At 46.7% G+C, this 22,861-nt stretch overlaps 1 long non-coding RNA gene across 3 annotated transcripts in view; it reads left to right on the forward strand.

The window, feature by feature from the left end:
• Positions 1-12,544, forward strand: part of LOC116227139 (uncharacterized) — a 57,071-nt gene extending 44,527 nt beyond the window's left edge. For 2 of the 3 annotated variants that reach the window (XR_016467704.1, XR_004166491.2), the window contains 3 exons: positions 4,189-4,290; positions 9,714-9,801; positions 11,710-12,544. This is a non-coding gene — a long non-coding RNA (uncharacterized LOC116227139). Of the gene's footprint in view, positions 1-4,188; positions 4,291-9,713; positions 9,802-10,205; positions 11,267-11,709 lie in introns of those variants that run through there. The other variant, XR_016467703.1, reaches the window with a different exon arrangement.
• Positions 12,545-22,861: the final 10,317 nt, after the last annotated feature.

Consider the following 22,861-nt stretch of genomic DNA (forward strand, 5'->3'; position numbering starts at 1 on the left):
TCAGGGAGGATGCTTATTTGGAGAAGTTGCATCTTCTTTTTTCTTAAAAGTACAACCCAGAAATGAAACTTGAAAAGGCCCATGGCCCAGATCTAATTACCTGCATTTAAAATGTAAGGAGGGGAGTTTGGTTGTACAAAACCACCCAGTAGCAAATAGCCTCCAAAGACCATTGTGCTGCCTTTGCTTTGCGGGCACCTAGACTCTATATAGTAGCTGATTTTATGGAGTACAGTATAGCTGTTAACCAGCAGGACGGAACTCTTCAGTTGCCTTAGTAACTAATCCAATCCAGGGAGGACATAAAAATAGAATACATAATTTTAGAACCTTTTGGCCCTTTGCCAAGCAAAATATTCTCACTAGCAGCAGTCACATTTGTGATTTGAATGGATTTTCTTAATAGAATAGATTCTGTTTGTTTTATGGAGATAAATGGTGCTTGCTTCTCAAATCTGATTAATTGCACATCCTGGCTCTTAGGTCTTGTAGCTACTGTACTCCTCCCTAAGTTTTATACTGAAAATATAACAAAATAAAATATAAATTAAAAAATGGAAAAATGTTTTAGTTGCTGGCTGCTGTTCAGACTTAATCTCATTTAAAGAAAAAAAAAAAAAGACAACGACTGCAGTATAACTCAATAAATCACGTAAATTGCCAGGAGGAACATCGTAAGCATCTGCTTAATTCAAGTGTTCTTTTTCTGTATTGATTTGTAAAGCTTGTTGAGAGAAAAAGGGTATTATTTTTAAGAAGGCGTTATTGAAAGCCTTGCTGCGGCTGGCCATATGGTACCGCAGCACCGCTCACTGGGGGAGCAGGAGCCCAATACCAGGAGTGATGGGAGCTCTGGAGAGGGTCAGCACTTTCCTCCCCCCCATTCTATTGCAGTCAGCAGTGTGTAGGGGGCCGTCGGGGCTGAGCCCTGCCCTGCGCCGTGCCCCTGAGCCAGGTGTGGGTTTCCTGTAACGCACAGACTGAAAGCATGTGCTGCTCACAAGAGTGCTGTTTTATAGGTGTAGTGATTCAGCAGGTCTCTCGTTCCACTTTGGGATTATCAGCCTGTAGGGTGAAAAGCTAAATATAGCAAATACGTGCTTTGCGCAGCGGTTGTAATGCTTTTTGCTCAGTGCTTCCTTTTTTTTCCAGGCGGTGCTATTCTTATTTTGGCGTCGTAATTTATTAATATGGCTAGCAGACTCCTCTAAAGCAAATTAAGATTTTTCATGGTTTTGCGCTAAAAGGATGGCATGCCAACCCAACAGGAAGCTTCTGCTGGAGCATGGCTGTAATTAGTTTATGACCCTGGAAGGAGGGGAGGCGGAGCGGGCCTGCCTGCGGCTGGGCAACCGAACCACAGCAGCACGAGCTCCTGGCACAGCCTGATCTAAAGCAGGACTTTCCAGATACAGATTTTAAGAATAAGGAGGTGTGTGCCCGTCTCTAATGTGATAATTAGTTGTTGCCCTTCAGCCTCTCTCCTCTGCCAGCGTGGTAATGTTTCCAGTGGAGCATAGCAGCACATTTGCCATTTCCCACTGCTTGAGGATCTCATGGTCGCGTGGTGTTAATTTTTAGGAGGAAGGTGAGTTTGGCTGAGAGGCCTCCTGCAAGCAGATGGGTGCCGAGAGCCAGCCCTGCAGTGCTGAGGAAGCTTGTGGGCTGGGGCTGACTGTATGGCATGGGCTGTGGTGTTGGTGTTTGGGGGGAAACCAGCTGGAAGGGAGCTCCTGCACGGAGCCAGCGTTCATTTTCCGCCTGGACCTGCTTGTCTTTGCTGTCCTGGCAGCTTGTCTGACCTCAGGGTCTGCATGAAGGTTTGTATTTTATTGAGGATAAAGAAAATGCAAGTGCTGTGGTAAAACACAACCTGCTACTAATTTTTTTCCCAAAGAAGTTCAGAAAGCAGTGCATTAATACAAGCATTTGTGGCCAAAATGTATTGTGCAGTTAATTCAAGTAAATTGCAGTTACTCTGTAGCAAATAATTACCACCTGTTTCACATCTGCCTCAAATCCACTCAAAATACAGCAATCTAATCATCGTTGTTGTATTATTTATGTAGTTTTGTTATTTGCAGTTTGATTTCTATTTGCTAAGCCATTTTACAATAATTTTTTTCATTCCTTCTGTACACAGAATGGCAGATGCAATAGCCTCCTTTGGATTTGTTTATAAAACCTTTCAAGACGTGGTTGCAGTGTGTGATAGGGCTCCTGCTGCCCCCCAGCCACATGCTGGCCTTTCCCACACTGAGCTCTGAGATCCCCACGCCTCCATCTCACCTTCAGAATCAGTCACACTGATGTGCCGTGCACATGGTTCTCTGAACTTTCTCAAAGACAGCTTTGGTCAGTTTGGATGGAAATTCCTGAGAGGGGTGTATCTGCAGGGCAGGAGCAGATGGATTCACAAACCTTGTCCCCAGCTGCGTGGGGGTGCAGGGGCAAGGCATGGGGAAACATGCTCCATGAGTTTGTCTTCTCCAGTGCATACATTACAGCTGTGACACTGAATGCAAGACACGATCCCCATCCTTTCACTCTGAGTTAGGCTGGCTGGCCTCCATAGAAGTATTTCTGCAGCAACATCCTATCTGCCCATAAATTTAAATTTTACACTTTCAGACTTGGGCTTCCTCCATTGTTGCAGTACCCTGTTGATGGTGACTGCTTTCACATCAGGGATGGTGTTTCATAGCACCACAGAATAGTTTGTGTTGGAAGAGACCTTAAAGCACACCCAGCCCCAACCCCCTGCTGTGGGCAGGGCTGCCACACACCGGATCAAGGTGACCCCATCCAACCCAGCCTTGAGCAGCTCCAGGGATGGGGCACACAGCTTCTCTGGCAGCAGTGCCAGGGCTTCACCATCCTCTGAGTAAAGAATTTTTTTCCTAACCTCTAACCTAAATCTTTCCACTTTCAGTTTAAGGCCATTCTCCCTTGTCCTATCACTATCAGATGTTAAGTGTCAGTCCCGCTCCTACTTATAAGCTCCCTTTAAGTACAGGAACGCTGCAGCAAGGTCTCCCCTCAGCCTTCTCTTCTCCAGACATAACAAACCTGTTCTCTCAGCCCTTATTCTTTAGGAGGGGTGCTCCGGCGCTCTGATCATCTTTGTGACCCTTCTCTGGGCACACTCCAGCAGTCTTCTTCCTCTAGAAGCATCTTCATCCATTTGTGATGTGGGTGAGAGCAGGCTGGGTGTACGCATCCGCTTCTGACGCTGATCTGGGTGAGGAGCTGCAGGCTGGGGTCTCTAAATACCTGTGGGCGTGCCATAAAAAATGGTATTTCTGGCAGAAGTTCAGCTGGGAGGATGCCAAGTGAACGAGTTGCAAGCTCAGCAGCACCACTGCATGTCTTTGTGCTACCTCTGGTGTCTGCCTGTCAAAACCTGCCATCGCGAGCAGTAATTATGCACATCCGTTAGCTGAGCAGCCATTCTCTGAAGCGCTTTGTGGCAGTCTCTCTCAAAGAAGCGCATATCTCATCTTGGTGTCAGCACGATGACCATAACACCTCCCCGAGGGAGATGCCTCTGATAACGCTATATTAAAGGCAGGGCTCGGTTTTGTCTTTGAAACCTCTATCACACAAGCCAGCGCACAAGGAAAGACACCTATTATAATTTTGTAGACAAACGTTAACAAAAGCTGCCTGCGCACATGCACACACACAGACATCCAACATTAGCATTGCAGGAGGCTGTGATGGTGACAGGAGTACTTTTACTGTCATCTCTGCTGGGAGAAAAAATACCTGTTTGTGCAAATAACCCCAGCTTAGCTTCGTTCCCAGGCGCTCCCTTTGCACGTGTGAGTATGTTTTGTCAGCTCTGTCTTTGGGTACAGATTCAAATGCATCGCTTCGCAGTTCTCATTTTCAGAATACTCGTGCTTGTTTGTGTTAAACAAATTAGAGCCGTGATAGTCCTGTCCCCCTGTGGAGACATAAATATTGTGCAGTAAAAATCTAAAATGTATGTTTATTATGTTTATTTCCCAAAAAAATGCTTGACCGAGTTACTATGTTTAATTTTCTTGATTGTTTTCTGTTTGTTAAATGAGAGTGTGTCTGAAAAAAAACTAAAAGCAAAGCTAGAGGCAGATAATAACATCTATGGCTATTAATTAAGCTGAAATCCTTGAACATGACTCCTTCTAACTTGTTATCTTCCAGACACGAGATGACTTTGTTCTTTGGGTGACTACTGCTAGACAGACGCATCCTGTTGTGATAAAGGAGACCAGCTGGATTTAGGACTGCGGCGTCGTGTTTGTGGTACGACTGACCATATGTGATTTTCTGTCACGTCTGCAGCTTTAACGTTAAAGCTCTGAAGTATTTGCACTTTGATTCATGCTTTTCCACCAGTTTGGTAACAAAATAAGAGGTGGCTTTGTGCAGCTGGTTTGCAGTAATGCGGGTCACACTGCAGTCTCTGCAAAGCACGGGGAAAGCCCTTGCATGCTTGTCCTTAAGATTTGTTTGGGGATGATTTTTTTTTTTTTTTTTTTGCTTTGATTTGTTTGGGTGCACGTTTTCTTTTGTTGTGCTGTTGTCTTTTTGCTTGTTTGGTTTTGTTCTGAAGGAGGAAATGACTGTGACCAGAAACTACATTTCATCAGGGACGTAATTTTGAGTTCCTGCTCTGAGCGTGGTCTTTATCTGGCTTCACCAGAACTGAATAATTCTGTTAATTGTTATTGTCTTCCTGCCTGCTCTGAGAAATGCCCATCTGAAGCCTCTGCGGAGTCTGAGAACAGAAGGGTATCTGCTTGTGAAAGAAGCCTGGCAGACAGCAGATAGAATTTGGAGTTTGGGGTCCATTTTCCCTAAGAAGGAGAGCTTTTATTTGTTTCTGTCCACAGCTATAATTTGGCTATAAAACATATGGCATAAAGGAACCGAAGGTACCTGCAGCATTTGGCTGAAGGAAGGAACCAACGTTAGAATTTGTCTTCAGTTTTACAAAGGCAGAGGTGGGAGGAGCAGGAGCCTCTTCTCAGTCAGCGCCGCTGAGAAATTACTGCAGCCTGAAGAGCAGTTTGCATTTCTTGGTTGTCTGGACTTGAGAGGAGTGCGTGTAGGAGCAAAGGCCAGCGGTGGTCACAAGGATAGAAAGGAAAAACAAATAGTAAAATTCCTTTTTTGCTCTGTGCAAGTCTTACTTAGAACTCACAGTGACTTTGTTATCATCTTTAATGGGTTACACTCAGCTCCTCTGAGCTTCCTGGGTTACAGCCAGTGCCCAGCCCTCCATAAACCATTCTCCTTTTAGTGAAGCATTCGCTGTCATTATGTCTTATATAGATTGTATCTTCTGCATGTTCCCTAACATTGAATGCTTGAACAACAGCTCACTTGTAGCAGTCAGTGTTTGCAAATGGCATCTTGTGAGAGAGGGTGGCAGAAACTGAGCAAATGCAATTTCTTTCCAGTATGGACTGTTGAATCACAGTGGCTGAGTGGGGCAGAAGGGGGGAGCAGCTGCATCCTGCACCAGCAGGGAGGGTGCTCAGCAGTGCCAGGTGACAAGAGGCAGACTTCTTAATCCCATGCAGGATTTTCAGCATCTGCCCCTGGGTCAGGAGCTGCTGAGGGATGCTTCTGTTCATCTGGCACCCCTCGTCCAGGTGAGGTGCACAGCCATGCAGGCAGCAAGGGAATGGAAATGGAGAGGTTGAGACTGATCATTTGTCACTTAATTTTGCTGATGATTCCTCCGAACAGTGAACAGGCAATATTGTAATGGGCTGTAGATTTCCATGATGAAAGCCAGCTCGTTACGGCATAGATGTGAGTGTTGTGTGACAAAGAGTTGTTAAAATGGAGAGGTTAGTATTCAATTATTTCTGAAAATTGTGCCTATATCTAAGTGTGGGCTGTTAAGTACTCCGAAAGAAAAAGGTGCACTTAGGCATTTTGTGCATATTCCAGATTTTTTTCCTTTGAGGCAATATTTTAATTTTTGCAGGGCTAAAAACTATTATAATTTAAATTAAAAAGGAATGATGCAAAACAAATGCTCAGTGCCTGTCCTGCAAGGGGCTGCATCGTGTCAGAGCATTCAGTACTGCACTCTGTAAGCGTGGTGTGGAAGCTGGATTAGATGATCACAGGATCATAGAATGGTTTGGGTTGGAACGGACCCCAAGGATCATCAAGTTCCAACCCCCCAGCCACAGGCAGGGCCGCTAACTTCCAGCTCTGGAGCCTGGACCAGGCTGCCCACAGCTCCACAGTGCTCGTCATGCAGCAGATAATAGCAGTCCTGCACTTTGTTTTGAAGAGCTGTTCTCTATTGCTGTAAATCATTTTCCTTAAATGTCCGACGGTTGTTTTTTTCTGTCAGGAAGCGCAGTTCAATACTCCACGGGCACTAGGCCCTCATCTCCCGGCTTGTAAGACAAGGTTCCCTGAGGTACCACAGGGTGGGCTCTGCACTGAACTGTAACAGCACCGTCCTGCTGCTGTTAGTCATGGAAAGGCTCTGACTCATCCAAGTGTTGCACTCAAAAAGCAGATCTGTGTATTATTCCTTTAAATCAAAACAGGCAGTGACAGCCCGGGCTAGCATGGTGCCTACCAGAAGAGTACATTCGCTCTGACCATGTCTGGGAGTCTATTTGTTTTCTCATTACTGAGAGTGTGCTGGCCCAATGTAAATGTCAACGAGCTCGATGTGTTCTGTGCAATGAAACGGATAGATGTAAAGCAGCAGCGGGTCAGATCTGGAGCTGAGGAGCTGCAAGAGAGCACTTGCTGCCCCATTTCCATCTGCATCCGAGTGGCTCAAAGACATTGTCCTCAGGAGTGCAGTGCCTGTACGTGCTCAGAAAGGAGGAAATGATTCTTCGTGATCTAGCAGGTTGTAGTGTGTTTTTTGTTTGGTTTTGCTTTTCTAGCAAATATTTCCTTAGTGTGGGGTTTAAACATTTCTGTATGTGCTAAGGAAAATGCAAATGATACCTATTTCTGGAACAGCTGCTGGTGGGAGTCTCCCGTGTGCAGAGAGCTCGGTGTACAACCGGCGTGGCACCAAGTTGTGGTGTCTGCAGGCAGTGACACGTGGCAAGAGGCAGCAGAACATCTGGGAGATGGAGGGCTTGTTTGCAGTACACCTGTAGGCAATTGGGAAAAAGAAGTCAGAAAAAGAGCCCCAAACTCTTTGTGAACTTCACGTTCCTCTGGCATCAGGACATCTAGAAACAATGTGAGGTCCCCAGTCGCTCTGTTACAAGGTGATTTTTCCAACAAAGAACCGGCTGGCCACAAAAGCATCTTGCTGTGTCTGTATAGCACATGAGGCCCTTATTAAGGGATCGGCTGATTATTATTCTGCTACCGGCCCTTATTTTCCTCTTCCACTCTCTGTCTCTCAGGAAGGCTGCATACAAATATAGCAATCGATGGAGGGGAGATGTTCCTCCTTTACGAGATTAATTACAAACACAGGGAAGCTCTGTCTAGCCTGCATGTATGATTGATCTTGCAGGAGGAAATGCAATAGGAAACTAATGCTTCCTTTTATCCAGTAAGCAAAGTTCAGAAATGTTTACATTCTGCTAGGTAAGCACAGCTGTCTAAAGACGCCAAGACGGATGGACTGTCCTGTCAGCACAATTCCTGCCGAGGGAAGGGCCTGCACCATCTCTGTGGACCTCCCCCTGCCCACAAGGCTGCAGGGCCAGAATCGCTAATTTAGCAATCAGCTTAATTGTTGCACGCCGCTATTAGCAGGGAGACCCACACAAAGCCAGTGCAGCGGTGCTGGTGGGAGCAGCAGTGGGCCTGGTGGGGCCGCACTGCGGGACCTGGAGAAGGGCTCCTGCTAGCACTGCACACAATGTGACTGTCACAGGCCAGCTTCCCCAAAATTACAAGCTTTTTTTCCTTTAAAACCCGGCTGGCGCAGGGAGCGCTCTGCTTATTCTCTCCCAGCAGCTCGCAGCACGGAGCTGTGGAAGCATCTGCAAGAAGTGCGGTGCTTAGCTGCCCTTGTATCTATTTGTGTACAAATACAATCTTACAAGCCATGGATTTGGCTCAGGGTCCTTCCGAAAAGGCTCATTTTGTTCTTGGGCACGAGCGGATGCTTTCAGTTAGCCTGAGAAACAGAGTTAGAGGTGATGGATCCAGCTTAGTGACTCAGCCCTCTTCCTGGCACTATTTTAAATTATAGATGCACTGCTGCTGATATTTAACTCCTGCCAGAGCTACTGAGCTAAATGGAGGATTTGAAGTATTCCTGCAGCGCTAAGTCTGGGCTCAGACAGAGGAGATCCACACCCGGGGTTGGTTTCCTCAAGGAAGAAGAAATCAGCAGGGTACCCCAGCCATAGCATCCCATAAGGTGCAAGAAGGTCCCTTGGCAAGGCAGTGAGCAGCCGGTCCGGCACCCACCCTGCAGCCGGCCTCGATTACCAGCGTAGTGCTGCACTGCTGGGGGCCAGAAAGTCCCCGCACTAAAATAATTAGTGTAATAAATACGGCGTGCGGAGCGCAAGAGGAAGCAGGGATGTCTCTGTTTGCATCTCCCCCGTGGAGCTGGGCCTGCTGGAGTCCAGCCCTGCATTGCTTTCGCCTTTTATTTTCCTCCCGGAGGTCTGCTGGTGCCGGAATGAACGCTGACACGCGGTCGCGGCGCGTTTCGGCTGTCCTTTCTCTTCGCTTTGCACATGCAAATCCTGCCTGACAAGCGCGGCTCATTGGCTGTTTGAGTCAGTTTAGTCGGCTTGACAAAGGTTATTGCAATAATTGATGTTCCTCTTCTAATAATTAATGTTAATGAGTCCACTAAACAGTAAACAAGACAACAAAGAACTGTTAATGAGACGGTCTTCACTCATTTGTGTAATCTTTCGGTAAGATAATGGGCGATAAATACGTCGCTATTCAGCCATCTTCCAGTCCTTAATGCGTGGAGAGTGTTTTAAAAAGAGATTTGAGCTGATTTTTTACACTTGCCGTCAGTAAATGCGGCAGGCTGGGTAGGTGGGGCGTCTGAAAGAGTTTGGAGACCTATATAATTAAGTGCCTTGACATTCTGCGTCTGAAGGACGTTGGCGGGTATCCAAACAGTGTGTTCTGCTCTCAAACCATTTAATTGAAACCATGCAAAGTTGGGGAGGGGGAGGGCGAAAGAGGGGAAGACGTTGGCAAAAACCCTCCGTGCGTTTTTTCACTGTTGGATTGACCAGACAGAGCAACAAAGCTGATAAAACAGGATTAGCAAAATTGCATTGTTGGATATTATACGCTGTGTGACATGTACTACAGCAAAGGAATTTGGCAGGATTAACCTGCGGAGGATAAAGATGTACCAGACAAGCGGGCTGAATTAATAGACTGCTGTGACCAAAGCAAGGAAATCTATTTGCATGGAATATTAGCAGTGAGAGCAGAGCTGTGCTGGAGGAGTTGCACTTGCTGTCCTGTGTGGACCTGGAGACCAGACTCACCAGGCAGCAATTCAGAGTGAAGAAAGCAGCTCGTTGGTTTATCTTTATTCTTTCCTGTTTCTAAACCAAAAAAAGTGCTAATTCCTAGAGAGAGTGGTCTGCCTTATTGGATCTCATGCCCATTCCCCCCTGCAAACAAAGAAGTTTGTTTTCCTGTTTGTAGGAGATGAGATTCTTCTCCTAATGTATACATATTAGCCTCATCCCATAGTAAATGTGTATTCTGTTGTCTTTCCTCAGGGCTCGCAGCACCAGCCAGCATGGGGGAGTGCAGTGCTTGCTCTGCCACTTACTCGGCTGCTGAGGAAATTGGACACTAGTGGAAATGGTAAGAAAGCTTTTGAACCACGTAGAGAACATGAAAACTATAGCCCATAGGTGACTAAAAACTGTACAATTGTACTAAGGGTGCAGATCAGATGAGCTCTAAGACCGTGTTGGACTATTTGACAGAGAAAGTGCAGGCAGAAAGACAGCATCCATCTCTTGTGCAGCAAGGGGAGAGAGAGTCTTGGGTTAAGTATTCATTTCTCACTTGCAGAGTGCATAATACTGGTTCTTAGTGGAAAAGGCTTTTAAATTGGCTTCTGGGCAGCAAGCGATGCATACAGGAGATTGATTTCGTTTTAGAACGCTGCTGTACTTGGACGCAGATTGTGTGAAAGGTTTCATAAGGATTTAAACAACCTTGAAAAAAGCTCGTACCATTTGTTTTTCTTTTCCCACCCACAGTACCATTGTCAGACTTCAGTGTTCCCACGGAACAGGGAATGTGCAGAACGCATTTGGCATTACTCTCGGTGTGACACAGTGTGCTCCTGCCAGCATGCGCAGTGCCGCGGCACGCAGGGAGGGACCTCTCAGCATCTGGTCACCTTCAGCCAGCATTGCCGAGTCACTGCTGCTCAGGAGCAGCCAGAGCACAGCTTCCACTTTCAGGCTCTTCTTTTCCCATCTTGAAGCTGAATAATAGATTTGCATAAAATATGAATACGCTGTTTTGTTTCTTGTAGCACTGTGTATTAAAATTTCAGAAACTGCTCTTTAAATAAAAGCTCTGTCAGCGTGACATAGCTGAGACTTTACAAGTGCACGCACGTGCAGAGGTGTCAGATTCATCTCCATTTCGTGTAGCAGCTACAATATAGAACCTGGGAGGTCTCCCCTTACTGCACTTTTTTGTAGCTTCTTTGCTTAGGGACTGGTTGTGACCCCATCTCCCATCTCCGCAATGAAAAGTCAGTGCATGAAGTTTCCTTTGGATTAAATGGGGATGCACAGGGATAACTCCCTCTGTTGGAAAACTGGGATGTTTTGTCTCCACACCAAACCTGCTCCAAAACTATTAAAAAGGAGCAGTTTCTCCCTGGAGACATGCCAGGCTCCACATCGTATGCTTTCTCCTGTTTTGCTTAAAGACTTGTGCATTTGGTCCTCACCACAGAGGCAGTCCCAAGCTGGATGACAGAAACTCTGCTTTATTTTGAGCTCTGGTTGCTAAGGAAAGTCCTTAATGCACATACTGGATTCGAGTGTTTGCCTGTTGTTCGCTTCTGTGTAGATGAGTTAGCAGCCCATGAGGTGATGAGAATGACCTGACCATTGTAAGTGAGTCACTGTACCACATGTGCAACATTTTGAGGGAAATCAATCTGATGACTTTGCTGGTCAGCAGTGAATTGCATCTCTGAACTTCCACACATCCCTGAGGGATATGGCCACGCAGGGGAGCACAGGGCCTCCAGACTGGATCTCCCTGAGTTCCAGCAGGACCCGTAAGCCTGTAGGCAGTACCCCACATGCCACAACCCTGGGCAGCTCCTGGGGACAAGCCAGGCATGTGCTGAGGGGTGTGAGGCTGAATGGCAGCACAGTGCCCAGGAGGCCGCATGCTCCCTGCGGCACCGTTCTCCTTCTGACAGCATCCTGACATCAGTGAAAAAGCAGCAGCCTGTTTCTTTGTGTCTCTTGGGGCTCGACTGAGTTTCTAGGTTACGTCCCTGTCTGCAAGCCTCCATCCCTCCTGAGATGAACACAGGATGTGGATAGTGAGGATGCAGCTGAACCCGCATCACACTACAGCAGCTACTCTTACAGTGCAGCAGATCTCAAGTGCAGCATCTGTCTGCCATTTCTGGAGGAAGAAGTTCACCTGTAGTACTTCAGTGTCATTGTAAGCAGGTGGGAGCATGCAACCTGTGGGATGGACAGACGTAACCATCTCTTTGCTTTTCAGGACAAGGATGGAGCACAGAGGACGCGGGGCCCTGCCAGGTGCCGTGCAGCAGCTGGTGTTGTGAATCAGGCCGTCACCAGTCGGAGAACGGCTACTTCACAACACCAGGGTGGCACTGCACCACACTTCTACACCAGCCAGAGGAGCAGTGAGGGTCCCAGCATGGGCACAGCCAGTGGAGCCCAGACCTGCTGAGGTAATCAGGCGCTCTACTCCTGTTCAGGTAACCAACCTCCCATAGAAGTCTGGAATAGAAGTCAGGCCCCCTAAACATCTCTGTGGGTCCAGTCCTTAGGCTCCTGTGTGCTGTGTGAATTGGGAAGAGGTATGGAAGGCAGTGGAGTGAGCAGTCTCTATATGCTAGGCACATCTCCCAGCAGAGATGGCTGTGGTCCCTGCCCTGCTGGAACACCTCAATGCATGCTTTCTATAAAGGATGCTGTGGCTACATTCCTTGGAAATGACACTAAAGCTGCCTGGTTCTGATCTGTGGAAGCAGCTTCCTGCTCTGGAATGCAGGACAGTGGGGGCTTCTCACTGGTGGGGCTTTTCCTTTCCTCCCATCCCAAGTAAGACTGGCTGTGCGCTCCTGTGTGTTGGCCACCTGCTCTCCTGTCTGTCACGAACATTTGCATGGATGTAAAGCTAAGAGGAGAAATCAAAGAAAGTAGCATAGAAGTGATTAAGGATTTTATGAAAGTTTTTTCTTGTTATCATAACTCAAGCCAGTAGTATAAACTACCTCAGTCTCATCCTGGATATGTGATGCTGGCAGGAAGATAGATGCAGGGGAGAGTCAGAATTCACACGAGAGCAGAAATAGCACGGGACAGTCTGGAAATGCACATGCACAGAGGCACATGGGTGGCTGCATCACATGTCCTCATCTTCCCCTTCAGGAGAGCTTCATACAGAAGCAACCCCAAGTTCCATCCAAATCCCTTAGCCAACACCATGAAGGGCATATGGGGGTTGTATGGGGCGCTTCTCATGCATTAGGAGAGGGCAGCCTGATCTTGCTAGTTAGCCATGGTGTTTTTACATTGATTAGAGAGAAATGAGAGGGAATGTTTGGAGTTCAGGCACCGTGACAGGAATGAGTATGACGATGTCAACGTGATGTGTAAGAAGTCTGTTTTATTAAACTTGTCTTCTGCTAACAAAATGTGTCCTCTGTGTCCTGGTCTCTATGTTTATTGTAACCTTGTTCTAAAGCTCGCTACTTGTAAGGTAGCTGTAAGGTTTGTTCACTGTAAGATTTGTTTCACAGGATAAAATAATGCAAGCCTTTAGAAACAGAAGGTTACAACAACGTAACCCCTCTTACTCCCGCACACATACTCTATTTACATGGGCAGCTATTCAGATGCAGCATTAAATACCATTTCATCTTTCTCTGTGATCCAGAAGCCTCTTTGACCTATTCAGTTCCTGTCTGCAAATACACATAACATTTGAAATAGGTTAATGCTTAATATCTGCTGACAGATGACCTAGTGGATGATCTCCATCCTTCCCTTAACTATGAGGTGTGGGGATATGGTATGGGTAAGATGGCTTGTTTCCAGCTCCTTTTGTGAAGGAATTTCTTGGGATGTCATATTTCAGAGGTACCTCGGGGGCCTTTATTGTACTCCGTCTTTCTAACTGGAATCTATCACACTTTATGTTCTCCTAAAATGATTTCCTAGCAAATTAATGCGTGCCGTAATGTGGCACTGCTGCTGAAAATCAAATACTCTTGCTCGTCATTAAGGAACCCGATCATGCCATCCAGTAGGGAGGATGGAGGGCTGAATAGCCGGCTGTCAGCTTTAGATGATGGAAGCAATTTCTGTTTGCTCCATTCAGCAGTTAGAAGTACTTAATTTTAGCACGTACTGCAATGAAAGGTGAATGCACAGAATAAATAGCTCAATATGAGTTTTACATTTGTGTGAGTGTTAATGCTTAAGCAAGTGCCCACAGTTCTTGTTCAGCTGGAGTTCTGGCTGCTAGGATGGAGAACATGTGCTGCACCGGGCTTCTGGTAGCCCTAAAGCTGGAATTGGGGGGTACACCCAGAGACCTTCCCGGTGCCTTTTGGATCCTGTTTAGTATTGCAATTTGGATAGTTTCCCCAAAAAATACTGTAACACAGAATCATCTGGAAAAGACCTCCAAGATCATCTAGTCCAACTGTCCACCTATCACCAGTACCTACTCACTAACCCATGTCCCTCAGTACAGCATCTTAACATTTCTTGATCACCTCTAGGGTTGGTGACTGCACCACCTCCCTGGGCAGCCCTTTCCAGTGCCTGACATTTGTCTGGAAGTCCTCCAGTATATAATCATGCCTCCAATATACAAATAAGTGGAGCTGAACTGAACTCCACTGTTGTGCAGTGGAGCTGAGCTGAACTCCACTGTTGTGCAGTGGAGTGACACTACAGAATAGCATCAGTCACCAATTCTGCAGGAGAGGCTTGGCAACGCTTGCAGCTCATCAGGACAGAGGCTATAAAGCAGCAGATAAAGGGGCAGGCCCATTGGCACCATGCATGGGTGGTGGAACTGGATTGGGACAGGTGCTCTTTTCCGCAGTGCCAGCAGGTGCCACCACCGCCACCCTCCTGGAAGTGGCACCGTCTGCTCTCCCATAGCCATGTGGCTCACCAAGTGGCTTTAGCAGCTTATGGGAGTTTTACGGGACTATTTTTTACCATGTAAAAATACTCGTTTCCATAGTGACAGCCACATGGCGCAGCACTTACTTCAACTCCAGAAATGCATTATGGAAAACCCCTGGGAATAAAAATCCCATGTGCCCCGGGAGCCCCTGCATTGGAGCTGCTCGTTTCCATGGCCAGCACTCCCACACTGCACAGCCGTGTTCTTCGTTAAACTTCAATAAATCTCATTCATTATTTGGTTGTTCCACCTTAACTTTTGTTTTGTTTTGTTTTGCCTTGTCCCACCTCAGGGGCACAGTGGCAGCATCTCCCATGACAGCTCTGCAGGGACAGTAGTGGCTGCTTTCCTCTAGGAATGGGATTTGATCCCTTCCCCCTTTCAGCTGGTCTGCACCCAGCAGCATTTCATTGCATTCTTGCAGCTGTGTTGCCGAAAAAGCCCTTCTAGTTTTACTGCATGAATTAAAGGCGTGTTGTCCTCCATCTTTGGATTTAGAGCGGCAGCGTCTCATTTGCCTGATCACAGGGGAAGGGAAGCGCTGCAATGGCTGTTCTTGATGCCATATTCCCATGCTGAGGGAATGGCATCCTGTGTCCTATTGTGGGGTGAAGTGTGTGTTTTGGTGGACGTAACTCTGAAATCTACCACAACGTGAAGGTGAGCCTGCAGGCATGTGGGCTGGAGGCAGGGCAGCCCAAATGGGATTCCTGCTGGGTTTCAGTAGGCTGCTCTGTCCTGGGCAGCTCTGGGTCTCACTTCTCCACAAGCAGAGCAAAGTGCCCTAAACACACAGAGATGGAGCAAAGCCACACACGAGCTCTTTTTTAGTAAACCAAATGGCACCGCCTTGTCATGTGAGCTAATATCCCTGCAGCGTGGCTTTGTGTATTTATTCCCTGCTGATGTTGCTTTTGATCGCTACTAGATGAAAATGAAACCTTTGCTGCTTCAGGGCTGCTGTTAGGACAGATTCCATGAGATGAAAACACATTTCAGGAAATACCGCAGAAGCCAATTTTTGTTTTAATTTCTGGGGACACACAGAGCTCCAGTTCCTTCACCAGGAAACCCTGGGGCAGGAGATGCAGGAGAAGAAAGGCACACTGGAAACACACATCAAAAGCCTGTCCTTCCAACTTGTGAAAACAGACGTCATTTAGAGGCAATGCTTTTGTCCTCGTGATCACAAGACTCTTCCATTTGAGGGCAATGTCTGGGGAGTCCTTTCTTCGCAGGCTTTTTGACCACATCCAAGGGCTGCAGCACCACAGCATGTTGTCATCGTGCCAACCAAACACCCTCCACTCTGTCCATCAGCAGCCCATCAGTCCAGGAGTTGGACTTGATGGTCATCGTGGGTCCATTACAACTCAGGATATTCTAATTCTGTGACCAGTCTGCCCTGTCACTCCTATATCCAGGTTACTCACAAATGCTCTGCAGTGATGGGAGACGGGACAGAACCCCCAAAGGCAGTGCTCTGCCCATGAGGAGGAGCCATGGTGTATTTCTGATGGCACACCTGACCTACTGCAGATCTATGCAGTGTGAATCACTGTTGTGCGCAACCCGTGTGGTTCAAACCTGGCATGAATCTGAGTAACCTACATCTGAAGAATGGGGTCTTGTCTTCTGATTTAAGCACATGATAAGGGTCCACTGAGTCTCTTAGTTAGGAAATAAGAATGGAGTTTTTCCCATACATTCCTAGAAGAAAAGGTCCAGGCTTGGAAACACTTTCATTGAAAAAATTAGAAGAAGAATCAGGCACTGTTATTGAATGTAACTGAGATTAACAGTGAGAAACTGGGATTTTCTCATGGGGAAAAAACCATAAAAGCCACATAAAAATTGGCATTAATTGGGAGTGAGGAAAACTTCTGATGAGCTGAAATAAAAATGTGCATCTGTTGAATGTAAGGAAAATCCCACAGCTGAACTGGTAGGTGCTACAGACGTTCTGTATGTGAGCCTGGGCCCGGGCAAGGAGTAGGACCTACTGCCCATTCCTGGGGACAGCATGGTGGTCTGCATCCACTACCTGCTTCCATTTGCATAGGGGAGGCCTCCATCATATAAGGTATGGGGTGTGTTTCTGCACACAGAGCTGCAGCAGTCCTCTGTAGCATCAGTGTACGAATGCTGGGGCAGCAACTCAGGAATTAATAGAAAAACACTCATATTTTCCTCTTGTTCAAAACCACTGTTTGGAAGAGGAAGAGGTCACTGAGAAGAGTTCTAGAGCTGCTGGAAAGCAAAAAAAAAAAACAAAAACAAAAACAAAAAAAACCACCCAAACCAGTTTCATTGTGTTCATTTTAATAATCCATTAATGGAGCACGGCAGCCTGGGCAAGCCCACTCCATCCCAAGCTGGGCTGTTGTTTCAGCACAGAAAAATACAGCAGAATAACTGCTGGCCCAGGTGGGAATTCCTGAAGCTCCCTGCAAAGGGTTCCCCCAGGTAAAGGAGATCTCATACACATGTACGTGGCCAATGCACTGTGATTCCACCTTCATTTAGAGCAGAAATGGAAACTTGGGGGGAAAGAGACCCTTCCAGATTGAAATCAAAACAAATCACTTTTGTGCATATTAATAAGGATCCTGATTGAAAATGTTCTCACTACTCACGGAGGAATATCAACAGTAGATGCTGCTAATTTAAGCCTGGCTAATTAAAAGGAGAAATAAAAAAATTTAACTCCCCTAGAAACAGCCGCACGAAGGATGCATTCATCCAGCACATTTCATCAAGCTCAGCTTATTATACACGGGCTTAGGGAAAAAAAATCCTAGGGCTTTTTTTCCTATTCTATGGGTGGACATTTCACACCACTCTGCATTCCAGCCCCTTCAACCAGGGCCTGGCAAGGCTCCTCCATCTGCAAGAGATGTTAGTGATCCCTGGGATGGAGCCTGGGAGGTGCTGGAGTAGAGTGATGCTGAGAGTGGTGGTAGAGGGTGAGCTTAGGGCAGTTCCAGCACAGAAGGATGAGGCAGGAAGAAGAGCCCAGGTGAGCCAACTGTCAGTCGGCACATCTGCACTGAAATGGGAAGAGGGATTTTGTTCCCCATCCTTTTTTTTTTTTAATTTTTATTTTACGGTTATTTGTTGCGTCTCTTTGAATTTGCATCCCAAGGGCTTCTGTATGACAGCATGTAATAGCATTAGTCACCGTTTTACACATTAGGGAACATAATATTTGGCACTTATAACAATTTCCAGCTTCCGAGTGCCACACAAACATTAAAAATACACATATTTTTCTTGTATGTTTTTGTTTTGTTCTGTTTTCAGAGAGAGCTCCTTGCCTGAAGCTGTACAGCTTCTCTTTCTACTATCTCACACATGAAATGAGGCTCTTCTATCACACCTCTACCAAGTCACAAGCTGCCAGTTTATGGCCTCATACTCTGTACAAAAGGCACTTCTCTACTTCTCCCCACCAATTCGCAGCTCCCATGCACCTGCCACATTCCTGACCACTGAAGCCCATGCCTCATGTTTGGCAGCATCATTGGTGGTGCATGGGAACTGTTGAGTCAGGGCCTGAACCACTGATTGATCACCTGAGGCAAGAACTGAGTCAGCCATGGAGCACAGGTGAAGGCAATTCAGCTGTGTGATGGAAGGGGTGGAGCCTGGCTGCACCTCTCCTAGACCCCATTTAAGAGCTGACTGCCGTGGGGAAGGGTTTCTTTCTGGACGTTTCTCATCTGTGGAGTCTTTCCTGCAAACCTAGATCTTCAGATACAGGTGAGCATTCCTTCCTTGTTTATTTTCCCATTTTTACCACAGTAATCTTTCCAGCTGCAACACCAACTGTAACAGGAGGTTCATCAATGCATCCTTTGGCAGCCTGTCCCATTGTATGTAGGATCAAAATGACAGGATATTACATCAGCTCATTCTTCATGCAGAGCAGAACCTGCCCCATGATTTGAGTCTTTGCAATGAGCCAGCTGTTGGCCAGTGAAGAGCTTGTGGGGGCAAACTCATGAGGCTCATTTATTTGTGCTGTGCCTCAGTAAATGTTTTTTGATCCTTTGCAAAACAGTTCTTAATCTTGCTTTTTTTTTTTTTTTTTTTTTTTGCTGTGTTTAGACAACTGCAAAAGGATTAAGAATACTGTCTTGGTTGGACATGTCACACAGGATTTGTATTTGTTTCCTGGCTGTGATTTGTAGCCTAATGAATTCTCAAGAAATATCTTAGGTTGGCAAATGTACTCCTCCTTTAGGCTGGATGGGATCTCCCATGGGGCATCCAGTCCCTGCCTGGGAGCCATTACTTTGAAACCAGTGGTGTGGCATTGGTTGCATTGAAAGATCCTCAGTGAAAGGTAGGGAAGGTCTGTCATGATACGTATGTCACACACATTCAATTTGACAAATAGAAAATAACAAATCTAAGAACAGCCAAGCATATAAATATGTCAATTCTGGAGCCATAATAATCTATGGTTTCTGCGAATTGCATGCGTTTTTCTTCCACCAGCCACAGCCCTGCATGCCTCATGCATTTTAATGCATGCTTGCTATGCAAATATGTTTCAAATAACTCCTGTTTGTCAGTGGAAAAAATTCACAAAACTACCAAAAGTTTCTCCAGACCCAATGGATGATCATTGCGCCTCCAGCCCCAGCCTGCCCCAGTGTCAGTGCCTCTTTCCCAGCAGGGCTGGGCACTGGGCCAGCTGGTCCTCCAGCAGGCTGGCTTGGGGAGGAGGAATAAGATGGAGAAAGATCTAGAGAGCAAGGTGTATGAGGAGTGGCTGAGGTCCCTTGGTTTGTTCAGTCCAGAGTAGAGGAGCTGTGGAGGGCTTGTGATCACTGTTTTGAACATCCCTATCCACTGGCTTGTGCAGCCCTCCCCTAGAGCTGTCTCATTATTTCTTTGTAGGGATAGATGTAACTTGCTGATATTTAGCTGGAGATTGTTCAGGTATTTCTCTGCAACAGCTCAGCTGAGAGAAAAGTCTTATTCTGAAACACAAATTTGAGACTTTTCTACTTTGAAGATGCATGTTTTCTCAAGTCTTACCTGGTTACCTGCACTTGCCCAGTACCTGTCACTCCCCACGTCAGCATTTGCAAGCGATGCTTCGAAATATTCCAGTTCTTGTAGGGCAGTGCCATTTCTCTGCAAAGAAAAACAAGTCAGTGATGACACATTGCTCCTTCTCTTCCCTTAGCAGCTCTGTGCACAGTTTGGGTGCCACGCTGACTGGCAGCTGTTGCTCTGCAGACTGAAGGAAAAGTGATTCCATAATCAGCATAGGTTGGTAGTTCCAGTTCATAATTAGCAGGTGCATGGAGGCACCTAGAATCTCCTGAGCTTGCTCAAATTTGCAGAAGTAGGTAATGTGCAGGTTATTGTCCACAGGCTGTGCTCTAGGGCACGCTCTGTAAGAGAGCTGGGAGGAGGTGAATTTCCCTGGTGTGGGCTCCTCTGCACAACAAAGCATCAGGGTCATCCAGATTTTAGCAATGGTATAAATGTCTCCATAACTGTTTCTCCACCCAGCCCACAAACCTAAAATAGGATATTTTAGGTCTGGATAAAGCCATGGCCTTGCAACCACCCCTTGTGCCAACTGAATGAAAGTCACAGCAGACGGTGCCTTACTGGCAAGACTAAATGGCCAAACATACTGTGTTTGGACAATGTAAGGAACTGATAAAGGGCACTGATTAGCTTTAGGAATATGAGAAAATGTAACCTTCTGCTCCTCCTGAAGACAGAGGCATTCAACCAAAGCATGCTTATTTGCTGTGACCCAGAAGCAGGGATGGAAGTTGAGCAAAGCAGGCCAGAGAGGTGGGCAACAAAGAGAACTTGGAGTGACTGACAGTTGAAGTCAGCAGAGAGGTTGTAAAATAAATAACAGGGTAAGGAGCCAGACGTGAAGCAGGGAAGTAATGCAGAGCATCAAAATGAGCAATTGCCAGTGGGCAGTGCATCCATCACACAGATGTGACACCTCAGAGGAATCTCACAGGTGACTGAATGGAGAGGGCACAGGTGGAGTGGAGAAAAGCCCCATGGGGCTGCAGGACCCACTTCAGGCAGAAAATCAGAGTGTGGGAGCAAGATGGGTCTCAGCCTTTTCCTGGGAATCAGTTAATCCAATGCCATTCACAGCATTACTGCAGCAGGGATGCAGAATTTCAAGTGTCAAGTAAATTTATATTAAAGCAACCACAATTATACACAGCCTGCACTCGCTCCCATGGGAGGCTGCGGCGGGTTTGTGATGGACTTCACTGGAAGCAGAATTAGGATGATAATCGATACAAGCACAGCCATCATTTTGCATTTTCTTATAGCTGCCAAAGCCCACGATAGTATAAAGCAAAGGGCTTTTTTAGATTACAGAGCAAGGCCTGCAGAGATTTCAGCTACTCTTGGAATAATGGCATGTGATCAAGTCCTTTTGTGAGCAACAAAAAAAGAATTTCCCACTACGTGCATGTAATTCCAATGCTATGATAAGTTATTTGTTTTGCTGCTGGTCGGATCGCTGCACAGCGTTCAGAAGCATAGCACGTTTTGGTCAATCAATGCATTTTTATTTTTTTTCTCTGGTATGAATATTGTTTCATATCTGAACTGTGTTAATGGCAATTGGATGTCTGGTTTAAAAAAGCAAAACTAATTCTGATTCTGCGCGCAACCCCCTGTGCTCGAAAATTAACCACTTTCTTCACTTACCTGCACTACTTGGCACCTGAAAACACTTAGTATGTGAAAAGTTTGCTTTTTCAAAAACAAAACAGAAAGAAGAGCAGTTTGCTGGTCCAAATGGCAGTGGGCTGAGTTTTGGCACTGGGACAGAGAGGATTAATAGGGGCAAGCAATGCTGAAGGCAGAAGCAGAAGGATGCTCCCCCAGGGCACCTGGACTCAGTCAGTATGAGGGCTGCTGGCTGTGCGCTGCTACTCAGCAAAGCTGAGGGCTGCAGGTGACAGCGTGATCCCACTGCTGAGTGGCCAGCAAGGAGCATGACCAGCCCTTCCCAGGGCTGCGGCTTATTCCACTCCTCTGCCTTGGAGATTATGGCTGGAAAATCCTCATTTGGCTGCCATGCTTGGCTAACCTAGACAGAATTTATTTTCCGAGTAGATAACTTAGAGCCTGGACAATCCCCACAGACCTAAAGAAGGAGGACTTACACCACACAACAGCCTGGCAGCACCCATTTTTCTTCCTGGGACTCTATCTTTGTACTGACATGACCTCTGGATTTTAGTAAATACTCAGAAGTGCAGTGGGAGTTGCATGCGAGGAGCAAGAAGCTCTATTTGCATCTGAAGGCATAAACTCATTGTTTACTTGCTTTCATTTGATGCCAATGATGGGACTCATTAGAAAACTTCAGTGGTTATGACAGAAACAGAGAAAATAAATCTCAGGGACAAATAAAAGAGGCAGTGATCTCTCACAACGTACTGAGAACAAACATTCTGTAATATTCAGACAGGCATTTCCAGGCTGTCACTTCCTCCAGTGCCATTACTGCCCTTGAGGTGCTGGTCCATTTGATGAGCAGTTGTCATCTCCTTGCAGCCACTGTCTGCTGCCAACCCATCTCTGCCCTGTGTCCCTTTCAGAGCATACTCAGGCATTGCGAGTGTTTTGGGGGGAACAGTACACACTTTGTCAGTATACACTTCGGCCTCTGGCTGTTCAAAGTCCCAAAGGAGTTTGCGATGGAGAAGGGGATCATGATGACAGACAGTGGGAGCCAGAAAAGGGAGATCCAGCAGCCTGGCTCCTCACCAGTCTCAAGGCTGTCACCCCTCCTTCTAATGACCAAAAGCCTTTAACCCGAGGGCTGGTAGGATGTTTGGGCTTTTCACCATATTTGTGTTCCCTCTGCAGTCTCTGGAAGAACTAAACCAACTTCATCTCTGCAAAGTTTTCTTCTCCAGAGGCTGTAAAGCAAATGCTGCCTCTTTTCTCTGCAGCCCCAGGCAGATGGGATCACTGTGCCCTTGGTGTCCCTGGGCTGAGGGCAGGGGGCACACGTCCTTTATTGCTCCACATGCTTATACTCCTCCTGGGAAGATGGAGGTGAGCAGGAAGGGTTGCTTGAGGAAAGGGGTTGTCCCGCTCTGTTCTGTGTGGCCTCACCTTGAGCACTGGGTGCAGCTTTGGGCACTGCGATATAAGAAGGACATAAAGCCATGAGAGTGTGCCCAAAGGAGGGCTACAAGGATGGTGAAAGATCTGAAAGGCAAGTTGTATGAGGGGCAGCTGAGGTCCCTTGGTTTGAATTTTGAGTGGTCCAGTGCAGAGCCAGGGGTTGGACTCGATGATCCTCGTGTGTCCCTTCCAACTCAGGATATTCTGTGATTCTACTTCTGCCCTGCTGTTGGGGGAGCACAGCACTGAGATGCAGTATTGAGGCACACTGAATAGTTCTGAAGCATTTGCTTGTTCACGAAGAAAATGCTAGAGCCTGGCAAGG

Source organism: Phasianus colchicus, chromosome 6, assembly GCF_987193195.1.
Source record: "Phasianus colchicus chromosome 6, bPhaCol1.hap1.1, whole genome shotgun sequence".
Classification (NCBI taxonomy): domain Eukaryota; kingdom Metazoa; phylum Chordata; class Aves; order Galliformes; family Phasianidae; genus Phasianus; species Phasianus colchicus.